Here is a 4,808-nt window from a genome sequence, read left to right as displayed (position 1 = left end):
GGAGGGTATTACTGGTGCTCTCCTAACATCTGCCCATTACTAGTGATGGATTTAAAGTCTCCAGGCAGTGATAAAGACTGTGTACCCCAAATACATGGCTTCTTTGACTTATCTTGCTAATAATTTCACCTTCAGGGAGTAATAGGAGTTGTATCCCTTAGAATCGTCTCTCACCAACCAGTGAGAACCATTTAGGATTAAATGTGAAAGAGATAAAAACCTTTGGAAGAAAGTGGCCAGGCCAGTCATGGTGGCTCACACCTGTAATCCCAGCACTTTGGGAGGCTGAGTTGGGAGGACTGCTTGAGCCCAGGAGTTGGAGACAAGCCTGGACAACATCATGACACCCTGTTTCTACAAAAAATTAGCCAGGTATGGTGGCATGCACCTGTGGTTCCAGCTACTTGAGGGGCCGAAGTGGGAGGATCACTTGAGCCCTGGTGACTGAGGGTGCAATGAGCCAAGGTTGCACCACTGCACTCCAGCTTGAGGGACAGAGCAAGACCCTTTCAGAAAGAAGAAAGAAGGAGAGAGAGAGGGAGAGAGAGAGAAGGAAGGAAGGAAGGAAGGAAGGAAGGAAGGAAGGAAGGAGCCACAGGATCCAAGCTTTAAAGGTATTGGTAAACATGTACCTCAGATGTGCATTTCTAAAAATGCAGACGTAGTGATTCAAAATTTCATACTGGCCAATAAACAAGATTTATTTCAGAAAATGTGAATAAGAAGAACAATGAATGGGGAATATATATACCAGATATTAAAATACAGCAGTCCCTCAGTGTCCATGGGGGATTGGTTCCAGGACTCCCATAGATATTAAAATCCACAGATGCTCAGGTCCTGATATAAAATGGTGCCATATTTACATATAACCTATGCACATCCTCCTATATACTTTAAATCATCTCTAGCTTACTTATAATACTAATACAATGTAAATGTTACGTAATTAGTTGTTATATTGTATTGTTTTTTAAATTTGTATATTTTTCATCATTGTATTGTTATTTTTATTGTGTTTTTTTCCTGAATGTTTTCAATGAGGTTGGTTGAATCTGCAGATGCAGAATCTGTGGATACAGAGGGCCCACCATACATACTCTTTTTGAGGGGCAAGGATGGTATACAGTGAATACTGGAAACCCTGTTAGATAAATTCTAAAAGAGCTATCACACTCAACTCTATATTCTACAATGGCAGTAACTAAACAGTATGGTACTGCCTCAGAACAGACAGACACATCTATGGAACAAAATAAAGAATCCAGAAATAAACTGAAACACATCTGGGAATGTAATACATTATATAGATGCCATCCCAATTGAGTAAAGAGAAAGTGGATTATTTGATCGGTGGTGTTGAATCAACACAGAAGAAGCCATCTTGAAAAGATAAAGTTGGATCCATGCCTCACACCTTACACCTGGATAAATTCCAAATGTAAGAAATCAAAACCCCAAAATAGTAGAAGAAAGCATGAGAGGATATTTAATAAGTTGAGATGGGAACAACTTATCCAACATAAGATTCAGACATTATAAAAGAATAGGTTAATAAAATTCTATCATGAAAACATAAAATGAAAATTCTCTGTGCAATAAACATTACAAGCAAAGTCAAAAAGACAAATGACAAATCAGGAAAAAATCTACTTCCTCCATCACAGACAAAGACCTAATTTCCCCACCATACATGTTTTCATGCAAATTAATTTTTTAAGATGGTCAATCCATTTAAAAATGAGTAAAGGATATAAACAGTTCATACAAAAGTAAATATAATAAGGCTCTTTAAAATATGAAAAATGTTCACAGCACTCACAAAAAAATACAAGTTAAAACTACCCTGAAATACAATTATTTGCTGCTGAAATTGGCAAAGATCCAAAACCCCGATAACATACTCAGTTGGTGAGGCTTGGAGTAAAGGGAACTCATTTATCACTGGAGGGGAAATAAATTGGATGGCCGCAAAGGTCAATATGGCAATATCTATTAAAATTACAAATGTGCCTACCCTTTGACCTGGCAATTCATTTCACAGTCTTTATCCTACAGTTGTACCCACACATATGCAAAATGATGTATGTACAAGATTATCTGTTGCAACAACGTAAGAGGGAAAGATTGGAAACTACCTAAATGTCCATTAAAAAGGGACCTGGACAAGGAAATATTATTAAGGTGTAAAAAAGAACAAAAGATCTCCAATATATGCTGCTAGCTGAAAAAAAAAGATATGAAACAATGAGTGAAAAGGAGAGAAAAGAATATATATCTTTTTCAAGTGCATAAAAATCTCTGGATGGATACTCAAGAAACTGGGTCACTAAGAGCAAGCCATATTCAAGGGGAGAGAAATTAGACCCTGTCTTTGATGGGAAGAGGGTCAAAGAATTTGCAGACATATTTAAAACCAGTTTTTATACTCCTAAAATTCTGAACCCCATGAATATACCACCTATTCAATATTTAATCCATCAATTTTTTAAAAACAAGGGAATGAGTACCACTGGGTTTCCAAGTTGTGGCAGTTTACTTCTGTCAAAAGAAAAGAAAACATTCAACTTTCATCAGAATTTTCTGCAAGTTAGACTTGATTTCAGCATTCCAGGAGGTCCTAGGAGAGATTCCTCCTGGTTTCTTGTGGGGATTCAAACCCAACCAGAAAGAGAGGGATAGAGGCAGACAGGGAGGGAGGGAGAGAGAGAGAGAGAGAAAGAGAGAAACATGTTATATGTTATGCCAGTGGTAGTTAGCAATGTGGTAATTGTTATAATCCCCTTTATATTTCTGTGTGATTTCTAAAATTTTTTCATTGAGCAGAAATTATTGTAACCAAAAAAACTGTTATTTAAAAATGTATATATTCTTCAAAGTTCACTTATTAGTTAAAATTCACGTATTATTTCAGATTCACCTTGCCTTCCAACAAAGACACATCCCTGGAGAAATGTTGCTTCTGCTAATGGAGTGCTAAGCTGAAGGATGCTGGTAGAAAAATTCAAAAGAAAACTATACTTTTAAAAAGAAAATCTAGGGTGGACAAAGAAATACAAGAGAAGGGAAAGGCTGGACAGCGTTGCTGACGAGGTTGCAGGGTAAAGGTCACTGGAGTATAAAGGAGCCATGAAGAGACCATCAGACGAACGCTGGGCACCTTAGACAGTGAACACTAGATAAATTCCATAAATTAGGTATCTTCGAAGGGGGTTTTATGCTTGGCCATATGGTCTGTGATGTACAATTCTTCCTCATTTCTTTATGAAAGCATCAGTAACTTTGTATATATGTATATAGCTTTCCAAAACACCCCCACCTCCAAAGGAATTCAGCTGAACAGGAACTTGAAAACTTCCACCTGGAGAAGGATATCCCCAGCAGAGTCTTGGGACAGGAAATAGGATGGTCTGGGCCGGAAATGTGAGAAGGTCAGTTGGCTGGAGCCATAAAGCGTCAGGTAGGGAGAGACAGGAGATGGGGCCTGATGGACAATAAGCAGGAGACAGGTCTTGGAGGTCCCTATGTTTTACAGGACTTGTGGACTGTATCTCATAGATTACTTGGAACTACCAAAGAGCCTTAAATGGGAGTGTCTTAGATTTGTAACTTAAACTGACCATGTGGCTGCAGCTGGAAGACAGATTGGAGTGGTCAAGATTGGAGACAGGGAGACTAATTAGGGTTTTATTTTGCAACAAACCTCATCCAGGTGATGGATGAGGATGGTGGAATAAGGATCGTGGTAGTGGGGAGAAAGAAACACACAGGTATGAGAACTCTCCAAAGGATAGAACAGGCAAAACGGAGTGATTGATTGGACTGAGGTTAGGTGAGGGAAGGGTTTCTGTGATGTTTCTTAGGTTTCTTGGAATGGATACTGTTGACAAAACAAACAAACAAACACACAAAGCATGTATAGAGAAGACCCATTGTGTGAGCCTTTTTAAATTGTTGCTTATTTCTTTTGTTGTCTGTAAGGAAGCTATGAGTTCAGTTTCAAACATGTTGCATTTACGTTATTTATGGGACAGCCAAGTAGAGATGTTCAGCTGGTGGTTGGATACTTGAGTCCAAGGTTTGGGGAGCATTCTGGGCTAGAGGTATAGAAATCATTAGGATACAGGCAAATAAATGATACAGAGGGATGGGTTCACCCCAGAATATCAGCACAGTAAGAAGGGTCATGGGGCAAGCACAGAGCTTTGGAAAGTGATGTCTGGAGTTAGAGATAGGACTCCAGGGTTTAGGACTCCAATGACTGAGTAGATGTTGACCTGATTATTTCAGGCAGGCACCTTTAGCTGCAGTAACTGGGACTCGTTCAATTTATCTCAAGAGAAGAGAGGTTTTGTGGGAGGGTCTGGATCAGACCCGGAGACCTCAGCAAATGAGGCAGGTCTGGGGGTATCCATCTCTCTCCAACCCTATTTATTTCTGTATATCCTCTTCATTTTCACAGTATTGACTTTATTATCTCTTCTCTAGGGCCAATTTCTCCAAAATTTGGAAGGTCTATAAACATCTTAAAACTGTAAGCAAATTGTTCATTTATGCATTTCTCTGCAAGGGGAGTCTGTAGCTTTTGTAAGATTCTCAGGGTAATCTAAGATACAAAAGAAGCCCAAAACCCCTCCTTATCTCTGTCTGTCTCTCTCCAGAAAGAAAGAAGCCTTGGCTTGCCTCAGCCCCACCTTAACCCCACAATATCCATTCACTTCCCGATCACTTGCAAATTACAAAATTCTTTTTATTTTCCTAGTTCAGATTTTAAAATTAGAGGATATGATTGATCCAGTTTTTTTACA

At 38.9% G+C, this 4,808-nt stretch overlaps 1 non-coding gene across 1 annotated transcript; it reads right to left on the bottom strand.

The window, feature by feature from the left end:
- Window positions 1–1,113: 1,113 nt before the first annotated feature.
- LOC115935140 (U7 small nuclear RNA) lies at window positions 1,114–1,178 on the bottom strand. Its single transcript, XR_004070841.1, has one exon. It is a non-coding gene; the product is annotated as a U7 small nuclear RNA (small nuclear RNA).
- Between the last annotated feature and the right edge of the window lie 3,630 nt (window positions 1,179–4,808).

This window comes from Gorilla gorilla, chromosome 5 (assembly GCF_029281585.2).
Source record: "Gorilla gorilla gorilla isolate KB3781 chromosome 5, NHGRI_mGorGor1-v2.1_pri, whole genome shotgun sequence".
Classification (NCBI taxonomy): domain Eukaryota; kingdom Metazoa; phylum Chordata; class Mammalia; order Primates; family Hominidae; genus Gorilla; species Gorilla gorilla.
The sequence above is the reverse complement of the archived record's forward strand: the minus strand, read 5'-3'. Positions and strand labels throughout refer to the sequence as shown.